Source organism: Oryzias latipes, chromosome 2, assembly GCF_002234675.1.
Source record: "Oryzias latipes chromosome 2, ASM223467v1".
Lineage (NCBI taxonomy): Eukaryota > Metazoa > Chordata > Actinopteri > Beloniformes > Adrianichthyidae > Oryzias > Oryzias latipes.
Genome location: NC_019860.2, coordinates 18,531,824 through 18,550,216, shown reverse-complemented (window position 1 = coordinate 18,550,216; position 18,393 = coordinate 18,531,824). Strand labels below are relative to the sequence as shown.

General features: G+C 38.2%; 1 protein-coding gene across 1 annotated transcript in view; it reads left to right on the top strand.

The window, feature by feature from the left end:
• The window catches only part of LOC101170160 (gamma-aminobutyric acid receptor subunit gamma-3), a 131,539-nt gene that overhangs the window by 69,933 nt on the left and 43,213 nt on the right, over nt 1–18,393 (top strand). The window lies entirely within an intron of this gene.

Genomic DNA, 18,393 nt, shown 5'->3' with positions numbered 1-18,393 from the left:
GACTCATTGTCTTCCTCTTTTTATTTGCTTTTATCTTGAAAATCTTTGCTTTTATTTTTGGGAGTGAAAGCTCGAGCAAAACGTGACCACCTCTTAGTCGAGTTAGTGGACCATTTTGGCCTTGAACGAAACGGCTTAATGGATGGACGGGTTCTGTCTTTGGCATCTTTGTGCTAACTGTCAGAGCCATCAAATAAGACATTTCTTTGTGGAGAGAATTTCACACAACCCAATGGTTTGCTTCAGAACCATTAGATGAACGTGATCTGATCATAGGAAGGATTTTGCACCTTAATACCAGATGTTGGGTAGCAGCTGTTGCTTGGCAACATTAGAAATTTCAAGATATCAAAGCAATTGTATGTTGTGTGTCTCTCCCCTCCCCCTCTTCTTTTCTGTCAGCACAGAGTCACACCGGTATTATTTCAGATTAGATATGCACTTTTAAAAATACATTCTATAAATAACTATACATCCTGTCAAAGACTAGATCCAAAGATTTACTCAGCAAGTCTTTTTGGTCATAAAAGAATAAATCTGTGACGGCTGAAATAAAAGTACACTTTGGTTCAAAGGGATTCGACTTGACAAAGTTGTCCCCATTAATTATTCAGGTTCTTACCATGCTGTCATTCCACAGAAGGGTATTTAGGATTGCTCCCAAGGTTAATTGAGTTTAGACCAGCAGTTCATTACCTTGATGTTTTTTGAGGACATGGCCAGAGTCTTGCAGTCCCTTCGGTAAACACAGAACTCGCCGACCAGCGTTTTATTCCTTTAAAATCAACAAAGATGAAAAGCAATTTTTTTTTTACATTTCTTACAGCAGAGAAGCAAACTTAACAGACTTATCATGCATATCAAGAAGCTGCCGGAGGACACATCTGTACGCACAGCTCTATAGTGCAACTAATTTGGTCGCATTAGATCAAATTTCAACAAAAATCTCAGGTTACCATCCATTTATAAAACATCTCAGTGACTCCAAAAGCATCCTAGTAGTTCAAGAACTGATGCACATTAAGCACATATTGTTGTCAAAACCAGTCAGAGATGGAAAAGATTGTGAGCTCACCTCTGATTGGCTGGGTCTTGGCCTGCACAACATACCGCAAATGTATCGCTATCGCAATATCCAGCTCTGCAATATCCATATCGCAAAAGACGGAAAAAATCGCAATAAATCGTAAACCTTAAATGTGTTAAAACAATCTTATGCCAGCTTGAGGCATTTAACGAATTAAATAAATCCCTTTATGGATTTGACCAATCGGATGGATTGGTCACGTTGTTGACCAATCAGATGGAGGCCTATTATGTTAGATTTTTGTCACCTATGTCGACGAGGGTCATTTGCAGTATAACTTTTAAACTGTTGCAATGAAATAGGAATGATGTATTTGGTTATTTTGCTATTTGTTTAAATACCGCAAATTATATCGTTATTGCAATATTAATCTCTAATATCACGAGTTTTCCTCATTGTGCAGCGCTACCTGGGTCCATATTTTCCTATTTGCAAATGCTGGAGTCAGAGGGATGATAGTAGCTAGCCTCCTCCAAATCTCCTTCACGAGATTTGCATCGCTTCGATATTTCACACCAAGCCTCTTTCAGCTGTAGGTGGTGGACATGCACTAGTAAACAGTAGAACAAGAAGAAGCCCCTCCCTGCTTGTCAAGTGTGAACACCTTGGGCTATAAGGACACGCGTTAGCACATTCTTGAACGCTTGTCACATGCCCAGTGTGTACGTAGGTTTATACTGTTTCATTTTGAGTAATTCTATCTTGTGATGGTTTTGAATTGACTTCCTGTTTGGGCAGCTATGCTGACGGCTGTTTTATTTGTTAGGAGAATGACATCTGAATGAACTCTCCGTTTCAGATTCTCCATTAGTTTGCATCCATACCTTATATATTTATATTAGATTTTATATTTATATTATTCCAATAAGAGACGGACCATGAAAAACAACCTGCTTATTATTCCAGAGTTTTATTCTAGAACAGCTGAAGACTTTGATGACACAATGTTCATTTTTTTAGATGAAGCTAGGAGTCTGTTTTCCTTTTACCCATTTTGTTCCCTTTACTTGACGGCTTTTCTGACCCATGAATCATTTAAGCGCTAAAGCGACGGTGGAAGAACCAGTTTTCTCTTTGCTTTCAGCTGCTTTTCCCCCCTCTTCTGTGCTCCACTCTAGTTTTCTTTACGCTCTTCTGTATTGACAAACTGCGCACCATGCTGAGAAAGGATGCAGAGAAATGCCAGCTTTTAGACAATAGCACTTTCAAAACCTTTTGTTGCAGTGGAACTCTATTTGATGGCTGTCAAACTGCATCATATTTGGGTTATTTTGTTGAGGCAACAATAGAAATGGAAGCTAAATTCCTGTATGGCAGTTGGAGGGTAAAAATTTACCACAGGAGGCAACAGACTGAAAATGTTTCATTTTAATGCAGGAAGGTAGGGGTTTTTAAACCTCCATTTTTCACTAATGAAGCATAATTCAAATTGATCAAAGATAAAAAAATACCACTTAGTTTTGGTGTAAAATTTGCTACTGAGTATTCATGACTAGCTGAAATCATTAGAACCATTTATTTATTTTTCATTTACCAGTATTTATATATTTTCTTTAAGATTGTGGGAGTCATTTTTTTTTTTTTTACCTCTGAAGACATCATATTTGATCTGATTTGATTTATTGATTTATTTCAAGCATCATAGTCAAAGCAATAAACAATTTACACATATTTATCAAACTCATTACAGAAATTATGAAATACATAGATTAAAAAGACAGAAAATAAAACAAAACAAACAGGGTTTTTTTTACAACTGTAGTTAATTTACTTAACAGGGGCTCTGTCAGAGAAATGGAAGACAAATCAAAGAAGAATCTGGGTCTTAAGGGGTCAAATCACAGAGCTAGTACTCGGCACAGTTAGCAGCTGCTGTGCATCGTCACTGTAGGTAGCACGTAGAGGTTAGCATTTATAAGAAACAAAAACCCGATCCTTCTTCTGTCGTATTTCTTGGAAGTTGTTTGCATTAAGACAAGCCAATGGAGATAGTTGTCAGTTAAAAAAATTTCTAGCAGTTATTTGTCCCGGACATCCGACTCGTGTTTCCACGGGAGACACATAATCGTCTTGCTAGCTTGAGTGAGCTAGATTGACTGAATTCGGCAACAGGTCAAGTCTCCTGCTGCGCTTTATGGCAGTAAAATGTCGTGATCCGTTCATGACAAACAAACATCTAGTGGCGCATTTATCTGGTAAGCTTGAAATAGGAAGTGCTAATTTTAATCGTAATAATTCAAATTTCCGATACTGATCGGGAGATGACATCCAATATTGATTGTCACCAACCATGTGATCGGGCCCGATTTCCGATCACGTGATTGGAACGGGACATCCCTAATTTTTATGTGAAAAATCAACAACTTTATGAAACTTAAATGTAAATGGGTTTGCCATTAGTTCTTGTTTACTTTGTTTGTTTGTACACACAGTAAATATACACTTATTTTGGAAGAGCTTCAAGGAATCTGGGAAACATCACCTGCACTGTTCAGTATCCTGGTACTTTAATCTCTGAGTCACACTGGCTGAATGTTTGGCTAAAGATGTCCTGGATTGATTTTAAGTCGGGGATTCAGATAGTTTAAATTATGTGATATGAATCAAATCATTGTCCCTAGTAGTGCGACAATTTTCACAAACAATCCCAAAAAAGAAGTAAAACCCACAAGTCCAACAAAATTGGTCTTATGTAGTACTCTGAATCTGTTGCTAGCCAGATTATTTTGACCATAAACAGATTTTATACTGGAAGATCCTCCGAACTGACATTTTCCACTAATTCTTGAGTAATGTAGACAATATCTTTTATGTTACTTTCACACTCTCTTTGGAAGTCTTAAACCAAATGTAACAACTAAATGTATTTTAATTCTTGTTTTTTCTTAAACTTTGGAGTTTTAAATGTTGTTTAATCTTAATTAAGTTTGTAAAACACAATTTTAATGAATTGTCTGTAGTCACAATATTTTCTTTGAATATGAAGGTTTTTCAGTCCCAGGTTGCTGTCGTTGGCCTGCTATAAACTTTGGTATATCTTAAAAGTGAAAAAATATGTAGATTGAAGTTTGAAAAGTTTTAGATTTGCATCTAAATAAATATGTTTTATTTTTTTGTCCATTTTTTCTTGGTTGGCCTTGCATGAGTCCAAATGTAGTTCCTGTATGATCCCGGTGCATCATCACTAGGATCGTTTCTCGAGGAGGCGCTGATTGGCTCTTCTCTGTCAGGGACGACGGATGTTGGTTAGTGGAACGTGAATTCAAGTCTGGCCCCACGGCTGACTGGACCAAAATCAGTCCATAGCAGAAACCATTGTATATATGTCTGCATCCTGCTATTATAATATCTGTCCTCCGCTGAAATATAGCAATGTAAATCAAAGAGAACATTCAGCTTTATTATTGTATCACAGTTCACTGGAGGCTCTTTCTCCAGTTCATCGCAAAATATCAATTTTCTGTGTTCTCCCAGCTTCTGTGGGTGTGACTTCCACATGACAAAACCAGGTCAAATCACAGTTGTGACATATAGTTATGATGGATCCTGATAACTCCAGCTTCAATCTCTGAAGACTTTCAACAATTTTAAGGAGCAAACTCCTGAAGGTTTGCCCTTGAACAACACTCATACATTTTCATTTTAATTCAAATGCATCCCCGAACGATAAGAGTAATAATTTAGAACTTTTGACGATTAATGGCTGTGTTTTAACAACACCAGCAGCTTTAAAGTGCTCAGACATAAAGGCTGGTGCTGGGAGGGTCTGACAGCAGCTGGTGAATTAAATGACTAAGACGGATGCACTTTGACATCAACATTATGTTCTTTTCTGTGCTCGAGGAAGCGAGTGGGTGGCATCTGTGGGAAAAGCCGGATTGGGTAGAAAATCATTACAACCGTTCGAGCACTGAGTATCAGGTAAAAGCAAAAATAAGTGGCTTTAATTGGTAAAAACCGTCCAAAAAAAAAAAAAAGGTAATGTGGATAATCTTTGTGTATTTCCAAACAAAGTTTATAGAAATGATATTATATTATGAAAACCAGCATCTATTTTTCCATTAACTACTTTTACAAAATGCAAGCAATAAAAAAATACTCTAAAATGATGATTATTCAAATTTAATTAGCCAGGTTCTCCATTCTTTCTTTTATTGGTGGATGATTAACCAATAAAAATGGTGCCGTCAGATACAGGTTATTGACGGCATTGTGGAGAAGCAGCACTAGCACAATAAGTGTTTTAGGGCTGTTAAAAATACTGTAACTCTTCAATTATTTACACAATTAACGTAATTCCAGCAGATTCAAAAGCCAGAAAAAGCACTTTGCATCTTTATGCACAAAGGGGTTGCTTATTGCTGCAAAGTTGATATGAAAAGCCGCTTTTCTCCATGTCAGAATCAGCTGATTCACGTTGATCGCCTAAACCAGGGGTCACTAACTAGCGGACCGGATTGGGACCCAGACGCTGGGTCATGGGGACCCGGATGCAAAACGAATACAATGGATGTCTCTATTTTAAATGGTGCTGCTCTTGTTGTCGTGCAACCAACACATTCTCACTCCAAACTCGTCATGTATTTCGTGGTAACTAGTTAGCATAGTTAGCATTATTAGTGGTTTCGTGGTTAAAACGTCACTTTTTGACGTTTTAACTTGTCGTTTTTTCGATGTGCTGCCTGTTACCATTAGATCAAGGTACCACAACCCTCGGGCCGTGAACCAGTACCGGTCCGCGATCCGAGAGCCATTTGGTACCGGGCTGCAGACAGGAAAAAATGCATACGCTGAAGTTTTGTTAAGGAAAACATCCGGATTCTGTTCACATCGGTGAAACGGTTGAAGAGCTACGGTACGTTAATGTGTGCTATGTACTTGTCTCTGGAGACATCTCTGGTGTTAAAGAGACAAATACGTCAGAAGATGTAGTCTCTGCAGGCATAACCTTTACGACCTGCATTACAGAAAAATGCACAGGTTTAAAGGCATTTTCTTAGAGTAAATAAACAATTGTTTGGTAATTAATTAAATGAAACAATGGTGTGAATTGCAGTAACTGGATAAACTACAAAATTTTATATCACAAAAATTCGACTTCATCACAAAACTTAAAATAATGCACACGTTTACATAGATTATTTTGATAAAACCTGCAAATTAGGTCATCTTTTCCCCTCAGAAGCCGTGAAAGTTGGCCTTAGAGGACAATAAAATTAAGGAACCATACAATGACAGCTTACAGCTAAAGTGACAAAAAAACCCTGATGGAAAAATTGCATGGCTGGTAAGACCTGCACTGCTGCAGCTGCTCTTGAGCAGAAGAGGAAGTGCTTTTGCCCACTCGCATCAGATTTAAGTGCCGGAGCAGGCGATTTGCTTTTCCTTTCTTTTTTTTTTTGTCTCTGGCAGGAAGTGGAGAGCTTCTATTATAACGGCTGCATGACATTTGGGTCACATCTCAGCTTTTCAATGGAAACAAAAACATCTCGACTAGCTCTTCATGGAGACGGGCAAAATTGCACAAAAATCCCTTCACTCTGAATAGATTAACGTCTGAGAGGTTGACTGACAATCTGATGGTGACTCTCATATGTGGAGATCTTTAGTCAAAAGTTAAAATCTTTAGTATTTTATCTGAAAAACTATCATGTGTTTGTTACAAACTAGAGTGCACTTACAGCATAAAAGAGGACTTGTATATTAAGAGTGTTGAGACAGCCTGACAGATATTCTGTTGTAAGAGAAACACAAGTACTCCACACACAATTTATGATCTAAAAAAGCAGTTTTAGGCTTTTTATAGCAACAAATGACAGACTCCTAAGATTTGGTTTTATGCCTTTTATAGAGTTTCTGCTTTTTCTTGTGCAGACCTGTCATGTTTTTCTAGGCTCTTTATTCACTAGGTATGAGGATGCGCTGCAGCAAATGCAGTAGAAGGCCTTTTGCCGTTAATGAATACCGGTACCAAGGAGGGTTTTACCTTTTCATGGGAGACACATAAGTCAGGATGGCCTTTACAGAAGCTCTCCTTAACCAGACACAAAGCATTTCATCATCAGCTTTTTGGTTATTATCTCTGGCTTTAACCATTTGATGATGCTAAATATTCGTCACTCTGCATATAGCTATTTTTCAGCCCATAAATTGTGATATTAGTTTGGCAAGAGAAGTGTTTTCCCAAAGTTTTATTTTGCACCCAATGAATGAAATGGGGCAAAAAGAAGTAATGAAAAGAGACAGTCAAGGAACGAATTGAGCACCCCATAGGAAAAGCTGGCCTTTGGCAGCATTGGTTTACAAAACTCGAAGCAATCTTTCATCCTGAACATCTAACATAAGTGACTGTTTGGGGGACAAGCTCCTCTGCTTTTAAAGCCTTCCAGTCTTTGCTCTGATGACTAAGGGTGTATTCAGACTGGACACATTTGGTTCGCTCAAAGTGAACCAGAGTTCCTTTCCCTCGATAATCCGGAACAAATTTTCACTCTGAATAATCACAAGCGGACCCTGGTGGGGAACCAGGAACCGCTCTCTGACCCATCGTTCGAGGTGATCTTGGTTTGTTTCCAATTGGACTGAGCTTTGGTTTGCTCTGAGATTCCTCAGTCTTAATGCCATCCGTCCTCATAGCGGAACAACTGAACCAAACAGAGTAGGAATGTACAGATGAGACGCAGACAAATGTAAAGCAACGGTTGTCAAACAGAAATAAGGATCCAACTGTTTATTTGTGGGAACGTTTATTTTAACACAGCTTAAAACACTTGTTACATGCTTTCCTGTGTCTCTTTACGTGGCATGTGCCGCATGCGCTGCTGTGACGTCATCCTAAAAGCCACCTTGTGGTTTCCTTAACAGAGTTCTCTTAAAAACACACCGTAACTCATTGAGATGTGGTCGATGAGTGGAGGCTCATTAAAACAATGCTTAACATGATCTACATTGCTTTTCACTGTTTTCCCGACAATCTATGTCATAAACACTTATCCGCCTACCTTCATACCCTCATCACTGCAGTTCCTTGCATCCTCTAAGTTAAAGCCAACACCTTGCCAGTAACCACCTTGCAGCATGCCTCCATCGTACCAAAGTAACAAGTGTTGCTCCCGACGTTCAGAACTGGTAACCGAACTATAAAGTTTTAATAAGTTAACTTAAGGATTGTAAAGTGCAGCACGTCTGTCTTTCACTTGTTGTTATGACCCGCCCTTGTAGGTCCTGGCCAATGACTTTAGAGACCCTTAGTCACATGGTTATGTTTACAAGTTTTGGTCCATAACGGAATGGTCTGCTGGATGCCAGTCTGAATACAGACCAAACACAAAGTTCGGGACTCAATCTGGAACAAAGATTTTTTCCAGTCTGAATACACCCTAAAAAAAAAAAATCTAAAATATGCATTTGTAAATAGAAACGTATCTACGCAACTAAATTATACTTGAAGTTCTACAAAGGACGAATAGAATAACATTCCTCATAGCGTTCCAGTTAGAAATATTTGACTTAAATGAACTTGTGTGAAACTGCTTTAACTACTGTCTTTTACCACTCGGGGATACTTTCAATAAGGGGGGCATTTACTGGAGTTTATTTATTTATTTATTTCAAAGATACCCCAAATTATTAATATTGTTTAAGAATTGTATTAACTGAGGGAAAAAACAAAGGTCTTAACTAATGTCTCCTCTAAATATAAATAACTATATGTCTTCTCGTGACAACAGCCGTGTTTACAACAAACTGTGACTGTTGAAAACTTTTTGTAGCTTTTTTCTTGCATAAATGTTTATTCAGTCGAATTGAAGGGGTTTCAAGTATGTACCACCTTTGGATCATTGTCTGGTTGTGGTTATTCATCTATTTTATTATTTATGGCAAGTCTTCCAGGTGACTGTTGTAATGCTCTTCTTTTTCTTTTTAAGAAGGCTTTCAAAATGTTAATCTTTTTTTCCTAACATCGATGGGATTTCTTTATCCAATTATTTTCAACTATCTAGATGTTTTTGTCAAATGTGAGACGAGTATCTAGGTAACTTTAGTTTGAAACTTGAAATCGTCTTGTTAATCAAGTCAGAATTTAAAATAGTTGAGTAAAAACAGTCTGACCTTTACTTCATCAAGTGAGGCTTTCAATTCTCATGTGGCTCTGCTTCCTCATCCTCCTGGATGAGATGTTGTTATATCCTCAGTAGGCCTGCACAATATACCGCAAATTTATCGTTAGCGTGAAATCAAGCTGTGCAATATGCATACCGCAAAAGAAGGCAAAAATCGCAATAAATGGTTACCTTAAATGTGCTAAAACAATTTCATGGCAGCTTGAAATATTGAACAAATGAAAAAATCCCTTTAAGCATTTAACCAATCAGGACCCGTTTACATTGTTGATCAATCAGATGGAGCCCTTTTATCTTTGATGTTTGCGTCCTACGTCGACAAGGGTCATTTGGAGTATAATTTTTACACTGTTGCAGTGAAATGGAAATTATGTTTTTGGTTTTTTTGCTATTTGTTTATATACCGCAATTTATATTGTTATCGCAATATTAATTACCAATATTGCATATCCCGAGTTTTCCTCATATCGTGCAGCCCTAATCCTCAGTCATTTTTGTCTGTCAATTACTCCTGCTTTGGTTCCACAATGTTCCACGTTTTCATTTGAGGGCGGTGGTGCGGCGGTCGACCTCTGCGGGCTCGATTCCCGCCTTGCCCGCCCATGTGTCGAAGTGTTGAAGACACTGAACCCCACCTTGGCTCTGGTGGAAGGTTGGCGCCAGTGTTCAGCAGTCCGACATCAGTGTGTAAATGGGTAAATGGGACTGTAACTGTAAGGCGCTTTGGGCCTTTGAAGAAGGTAGAATATGCTATGTAAGTATATGTCATTTACCATTCTCCATCTGTAAATGAATAATCTTGCTTTCGTTTTCTTATTCTTGTTTTCCAATTGTTGGTATAGCAGCATGTTTGTGCCTTTTTGGGACCTTTCAGCATACCTCACTTTGTCTGACAGTCTCTATTGAGGTATTTTTATTTGAGTAATTTAGAAATTAGATTCAAAATTCAAAAAAATTACTATAATTCCCGTTGATTTATAATACTTGTTTTTGTTCCTTCTGAAGCCAGTGAGGTTCTTTTTATGTAATTAAAAAAAACCATTTGATATTCTGTGACATTTTACTGAATATTTGAACCCCGCAGTGTTTAAATTGGCCCAATCAGCAAAAACTGCACAAATAACCAAACTTTGTACTCCTTCAAGGTTTAGATTTCGAATTTGAAATAAATATTTGTGGAAAGAAGTTTAGTTATTCGTCTACTGTTTCAGAGAAAAAAAGGAAAAGTTATTTTGCTGTTTAACATTTATTTGCAAAAGAGAATAATGATATGTAAAAGACAAAGTTCAATCTTCCATTTTACATCACACTTGTCTAAAATCAGAGATTTACGGTGCGAGAGGTTTTTCTGACATAGGACCTTATGACCACCTTTCCCCTCTCAGTTCAAATTTGTACCTGATGTGAAGAAAGCCATTGATGCATGCTCAACAGACAGTCGTCTACATTAGTCCTGATAAATCTGTTTACATGAATAATCTCTGAAGAGCTGTCATACCTAGAAGGAGGGAAATGGCTTCGTTTGACAGATGCAATATATCAAAGCAAGGTGTGTGTGTTTGGATTGTAGGAATGCATTTGTAAAGCCAGGAGCATCTTATCTTCATACTTCAGTGTTTTGGCTGATAAAACCAAAGAAATACAGACTTCTTTCTGCACCTTTTCCCAATTTTTGATTGAGGTCCCGCTACTACTATGTTGTTCATGTCAGACAAGTGAAAGCTTCAAAAGAACTAATTTTCTTTTTGGTTTTCACAAATCCTCCCTCATCCAGGTCTGAGATCAAGGTCGCCCTCGGCAACGACAAGGAAGTCAAATTAGCCAACATTTGAGTCCTTGACATTATCCGTGACAAACGCATTTATCATTCCCTGATTAAAAGAAAAGAGACAAAGAGAGACAATGACTTAGACGGAGAAGACAGATTATTATTCCCACTGGCATGCCATCAATCCTCTCACTCATCTTGGCGCAGAGATTCCACATCTATTAGTCAGCACCAGCACATCCAAGATGTTGTTACTGACCCATAACCGAAAGCCGGTCACAGCAATGCGGCGCAGCCAGGTTTTTAATTTCTACGATTGTGCTCTGTTGAATCACGAGGCTTTTTCACTTTGTTTACATATCTCTGCAAACAATCAAGTCTGGGAGTGGACGATAAGTGGTTGCTTCGACATTTTTTTCTCTCCCTGTACTGCGAACCATATATTTTTTTATTTGGGTGATTAGACATAAAAGCTGACATCTGAACCATTAAATTAACTGAAAAAAATTGTTTGTAAGATGGAGGAGGTAGATATTTAAATGCTAAGACAATTTCAGTGAAATGCCTAAACTGTTCTAGTTTTAGTATTTTTTGGACTAAAGCAAATATATATTTTTCTGGGTAAGGTCTTTGGAAGGGCTGCTTGTTAAAGTCCCACTCTGATCATCTTTTGATCTATTTTCAAAGCATTCCCACTTCCCAGTGGTCTTTTAGTTATAATTATGCCGTTTTTAGTCAATAAAAAAACCTGTCTGGTTTTCTGCAGTTTCTGCAGAGCGGTAGTAGTCCATTAGAATTTCACCTTTGAGTTGTGGGCGGGACCTTTGGCACGGTGTAAGCCTTCAATTGAGTAGTGAGCGAAGTACTGACCGCACATAAATATGCACGTGTCAGTAGCAAGCCACAGTCCGACCTTTCGGCTTATCCCGTAAGGTGTCGCCACAGCAAATCAGCATTCACTGATACGCACAGGTGGTTTGGCAGACAGACTACGCCGGATGCCCTTCCCGACCCAACCCTGTATTTTTAAGGCATAGGGAGACCCTGATGTGTAGTAGCGTGAAGGTTTTGCCTAAATACCCACACTGGATTCTGGCTCATTGTACGCCCTGGGAAGCAAACCCTGTCCTGTATGACAGCCCTACACCCAGCCAACTGAGATATCCAGCCGCTGCTACAGACTGATTAAGTTCCTAATGTCTAACAGTAAGGCTGAGCGCAAGATGCCCACACCTATCACTTGGACAGGACTATCAGCTCTCTGTGCCCAACCTGTGTTTTCTACGACCTCTCCATGCCCCAAAGGACAAAATTAGGTGCATCAACATCTTTACTCTACGGCTCACCGAGCAGTGTACGATCTTGATATTTCTTCCAGACCCCCAGTTTGACCTATACAGGGTTTCATTTTTTATTTTTTATTTTTTTAAACTAAATTTCTCGTTGTAGCATTTTAATTGAGAAGAAACCGGGAGCTAAAAAGTATTAAACGCCCAAAACAGGTTGGAGACCATTGGGTTAAGGTAAAACACCAAGGCAAAACCATTAAAACATGTAAATTTGATTTAACTTGAGGCAAAAGTTTAGTTTATTTAAAAAATGGGATTTTCTTCTTCCCTTAACCTCCACCTGTTGAATGGAGTCTGGTGCTTATGAGATGTGAAAGCCTGAGTAGATGGAATGGCTTAAGTAGATTAAAAATCTTAATGGTAGTGAGACTGAGATCTAGGGGCTTTCTTACACCCTTCTTTTTATTTTCAGATGAACTAACAAGCTTAGTTTTGGTTATGTATCTTAACAGGGCTCTCAGGGTGAGTCTCATTATTCCACGTATTGCCTAATTACATTACGATTGGCTTTTTTAGTCCTTTTCTTGGTTATATTCCTCATTGTTTTTTAGAAATTTGTATATATTTTTCATAAAAATGATAAATCTGTTTCTTCAGTTTCCTTCTGGATGAAAAATGGGTTTATGACACTGCAAGTTATTGCAATTCCACATTTTTGGGAGGTGAGGCTGTGTTTTGTCGGTGGCGTTCAAATCCTGTGATCCTCATCAGAAAATGGTGAACTGTCTGTCTATGTGTTCAGTGATAAACACAATGAAAGCCCTGACTATTCTTTTTGAAATATAGATGAATGAATGGAAGGGACAGAAAGACGACGAATCCGACCGCAGTGGGTTCTTGCTCTGCAACTTTGGTTTTCCAACAAACCTGTGTTTGCACTTAAACCTTAAAAAAAAGTGGTAGAAAGAGTGTATTCAACAGCCGCCTGGTGGAACTCACTGAATTATTGAGTCCATGGAAACCAAAGGACTTTCTGACCCTCCAAAAAACACGAAAGAGGCTATTTATGTGGCAGCGACACACACTCACAGATGCTCCTCCACACAGTCAAACGCAGCCATCCATCTGTCTATGATTAACACGCACACGTGATGGGGGGGCATACATCAAAGGCCTCAGTCCTCTTCAGAGGAGTCTCTTAGTGCTAAAAAGGAACATTGTGTTTCATTTCCTATGGCACTCCATCCCTCTTTTTTTCTCCTTACTCTTGATGGTTTCTTCACATCTGCGATGGGTTCCTTCACAGCATTACAATCAAATCTATTCCTCTACGCTGTTGTTGTCATTTTCCTGGATTTCATTTGTCAAAAGTCTGAAAGAGAGGAAATGTACAGGAAACGCTCTCTTTGTTAGCGCATTAGGTGCACACTCTGTATATACTATTAGATGTGGAGAAAAATGCATCATTTTAGTGGCAAATGACTTTTATCAAGATATTTTAGATTTTCTAAATACTATCGTCAAATGAGGATGTTTCTATTTTTAATTGTTTATACTGTTCTTTTAAAAAGAGCATGGAAGGATAGATGAACGGCGTGCAGGAATCTAAAGGTTGCAAAGTTTATTAAGTACCAACTTTTCAGACACTTAGGAGGTTTTGATGTTTCTGACTGCAGCTATAGTCGCATTCACTATACTGGTTTTTGGGTTGTCCAGGTCTGTAGAGAGTCGTAGAGAGGAGCGGCTGCTTCTTAAGGGGAGTACAGGTGTGTCTTGCAGTTAAAAAATGTGACCTACCATTGGGTGTGACAAGCGTATCATGAAGTATTTGTGATGCTACATTCAAACCAGGCATATGTTGTGTGTTCAAGAACGTGCTATACACGGTTTTCATGAACACCCATTTACACCGTACAAGCACGGAGTGGCAGGTAGTGGCGTCTTGTTACTAGCACATGTCCGCCAACTACATTTGGAAGGGGCTTGGTTGCAAAAATGTTGAAGTGGTGCAAACCTCACGAATGTTGCTTCAGGCTTTCCTTTTTTTTTTTTTTTTTTTTACAACTCCATGGCGATGAATGAAATTATAATGCAATTCTGGTGGTGCGCAACTGGCAGTTATTTATTCCTCCATGATAATGTTTACAACGGTTGTCACTTCCAGGTTTTGAAAAGGACACCGTCCATACGTCGCTACCAGATCAGAGTGCGCGATTGGTCAAAGTTCCACTATTTGACGGTCAAGCAGTCTAAAGTTCACTTGGTTGAACTTTCCCTGTGCGTTTAGCGAAACCCTGGTTTGTACGTAGAGTCCGAGAACAGACTTACAAAGCCCGCATAGCCACACGTGAATGTGGGGACCCTGAACACAAAAGCCCAAAATGTGGGTTCACGTGCATTTACATAGACCTCATATTGGAAGTAGCCGCTTGAACGCGAGTTGCCACAGTCTGTGTGAATGTAGCATAAGGTTAATGTAAGTTGCACAGACTTTTAATGTACAAGTGATGCTGTTGTAGGGGGAGCCCTAATGCCACACTAATATATTACTACTATATTAGTAAATTCGTAGTCACAGGTGAAAAATAGCCCTTAAACTTGTGCAGTTGGGTTTGAGAAAAATGTAAATCTTGTATAACTCACCTACTATCACCCTTACTTACCCTTGTGTGTTGTATAGGTGTTCCCTAGACCTGCCGTTTTAACATGCTTATAGAAAATAATGTGCACGAACATCTTTGCTCTTCTGGCTCAAAGAGCAGTCTACAAACTTGTTTTTTTGTGTGGTCCACCTCTGTTTGCCCAAATATTACAGCCTGTATCTAGCCATGAGGCAATTGTGACAAAGTCATAAGGGCTATGTCTCTCTGGGATGCAGTTCTTGGCGCCATATTGTAAAAATAAATCATAAACAAATGTCTGTTTTAGCCAAATAGGTCCATCTGGATCTTATTCATTTGTCTCTTATCCAGTTCTCATGTCAACAATCTTTCAGCTGGGTTTTTAGAACTCTCTGTGCTTCAGAGAGCAGGTGTGGCGGCTGTGGGAGTCCTTCTGATTGATTAGGAGGTCAAGACCCAACTGAGCGGGTGGGCGGTGCAAGTCTGAGGACGCTGAACGTGGCAGAAGTCAGGTCAAACTTTACAAATGCTTCAAGGTAGAATGTGAGACTTGAAAGAGCATCTGATATGATCCAATTTCTCAACACAAGCTGCCAATCTAACAATTATATCCAGCTGTCTATTTTATCTATTTCAATAGCAGTGAGGAAAAAATCAACTCGTTACCAGAGGGGAGAAAAGAGGATTTCTTTGACATTTTACACCCTAAGGGGCTTTAAAACGATTAAACATAGGAACTCTTGGGAGTTGCTCATTTCTTTGATTTTATTTATGAAAAGACTTTTATAAAGATAAGAAACAGAATCCAGTATCTGAAAGTTTTTTCTTCTTAGTTTTGACAAGTTTTAATTAAACCCGTTAATGAAGTGTTTGTGTTAAACCCCAAATAATCCTGCTGAGAAGACAGCAACGTCCAAAACAACAGAAGTGTTTTCCCAGATGTCAAACCCATGCAGTCACAGTATGTGACGGTAAAATCTTGTCTCGTTTAAAGTTTTTTCTTTTGGCTTTTCCATGCTTCACTTGATTCTGACTCATTCTGGACGTGGGAGATGGAAGCGGGAAATTCACTAGAAAAGGTCATCTGATTGCACCGCAGAAGGTCACCAGTCTTCGCCATTGGGCCCAAGACAGCAGAGCGTGTTTATAATTCAAGGTGGAGACATTTAATGGCATTAAGCAGGCTTGACATGATTTTTCTAAATTGGACGAAAGGCCTCAAAACTAAAAATCCTTTCAATTTATTTGAACATTTTTTCCCCACAATTACGTCTCATTGTCTTTGTAACCTTTAGAATTGAGTGACTCAGTCCAATTATGTTATTTTCTATTCTTTAGTATTTTCACACTGCCAGAAATCTTTGTCATAGTTTGAATTCACAGTCGGGGCCAGAACTTTATAAAACATTCAAGGAGTTTTAACGCAAATTTCTGACATATTAAACTGTAGAAAAGCATAAAAATGATGTCAATAGAAAACGGTTTAAAATGTGTTAAATTAATTATTTGAGTTATTTAGACAGCAAAGACTTTTTAAACAAATATAAGAGAATTTTTTTTCTTTTTCTTAAATCAATGTTGCAACCATCAAAAGAGCACATATTTCTGCTTCACCTTAATATTGGATAAAATTAAAGCTGTACAAACATAAAATAATCAAACTGGGGTGAAATCCTTTAGTGAGTTTGTCTTTACTTTCTATTATCCGTTTTGGAAAATAATTCTAAAGTAAATTTGAAACATTCTCTGATATTCCTTTTGCTGCTTGTTCGTCTAAAGCAATTTTTTTGTGTGTGTATTTTCTTGTTAAAGGAGGCATAACAAGAAGTGAAACCCCTGACACCCGGACACATGCGCCCAAACTTTCAGATTAAACTATCAAAATAAAAACATCTCAATTGTAGAGTACAAACTGTTGGATCTGATTAATTAAATAACTGAACTAAAAACCTAAACTACAGACTTTTAGCTGCACCGTTTAGACTTTTTTTCAATCAAACCACTTAATTCATGAATTTAATCACAATTACCAGTATATAGAAAATGATTTCTTAGTTATTTTACCCATTCAAGATGATGCTAAATTCAGTGGAGAGTTAATGGAACGTTTGCAAAGCAGCAACACACACCATGAAGGGGTATAAACAACCAAAGGAAATGTTGGTTATGCAACTTTAAATGTTGGCAGAAGTGGTCGTCTTTTGGTCACAGTGTCATGTTTCCACTGTACAGCAATTAAAACTAGCAGATAGTTTCCGACTGGAAGAAGGACAAAGTATTATTCTAATTTTACACTGGCCTTGGTAATATGCAGATCACATCTCCAGTCTGCTGCCGCTGCTAAATGCACACGAAGCACAAACCCTAACAACTGCCGTCTCTTTTGCATCTTACGGTTCAAACATGTGAGCTAAGTTCTACCTAAAAATGAAACATCTGAGGCTGCGATAGACATGCTTTTCCACACGATCAGTTAATCATCTATTTGTAGTTTCTCCTTCCTCCTTGTTTCCTCCTCAGTCTCTTTCACTCCACTTCAATGCCCCTCATTACTTTTTCCTGTATCTTATTTGATTTTATTAGCTCTCAATGTTTCCTCTCTAATTAGATTCCCTTTTTTCCCCTCCTGTTTCTCCTCTCGTTTGCCTCTCAGAATCAATATATACAGATATTTTGCATTTGAAGCAGACTCTGATGGGCATAAATCCGTTAATTAGGCTGTTTTGTTATGGAGTCCACCGAAAAGATCACCTTTTTTTTTTTTAAACATACGTGAACAGATTAAGGACTGAAGTACTGTTTTAGAATAGTTTTATTTGGATACTTTTTTCATAAAAATCAGCTTAGTAAACGATCTAAGCCTTAATTTAAGATTTAAAAAACTTGCACATTTTGGTATGCACAAGACATTTCATATTATTTACTATGTTAAAATTTATTTTTGTCCACTTAAGTTTAGAATATTGTTAATGTTAATCTAGAGGTTGAAGACATTACAGTAAACAAATTAGTTAGCAGTTAGCACTAGAAATCTCAGGTTTTCTCCAAAAAACAACTTTTATTAAAAGCAAAAATATAAAAACCTGGCTCTACATTTAAATAAAAACAACCTTCAAGAAATTTTAGGTTCTTATTGACTAAATACACCTGATTTGGGTGATGAGCAGGAAGTATTTGCATCTGGTTACCGCATATCTTTATCTAAAACCTCTGTTTGGTCCCATTGATGTGAACGGGAATTAAGGATTTAAAAATAAACAACTTTCAGAGTAAATGGACACACAGTCAACATGTGGACAGAAGGCCAGGTTTTTGCTTGGAGATGTTCTACTGCCCTTATGCCAGTACTGTAACTAAGCTGGACACAAGCAAGTCATTTGCGTCAGCCAAAGAAAGGTGGGTGATGCCTGGACTTTAGGCTCCATGTTCAGCAAAGCACAGCCAGCCGTCTGAATCATTTTTCATTCCTATCCCCACAAACAGACATGGAGTAAACAGCCAGGAA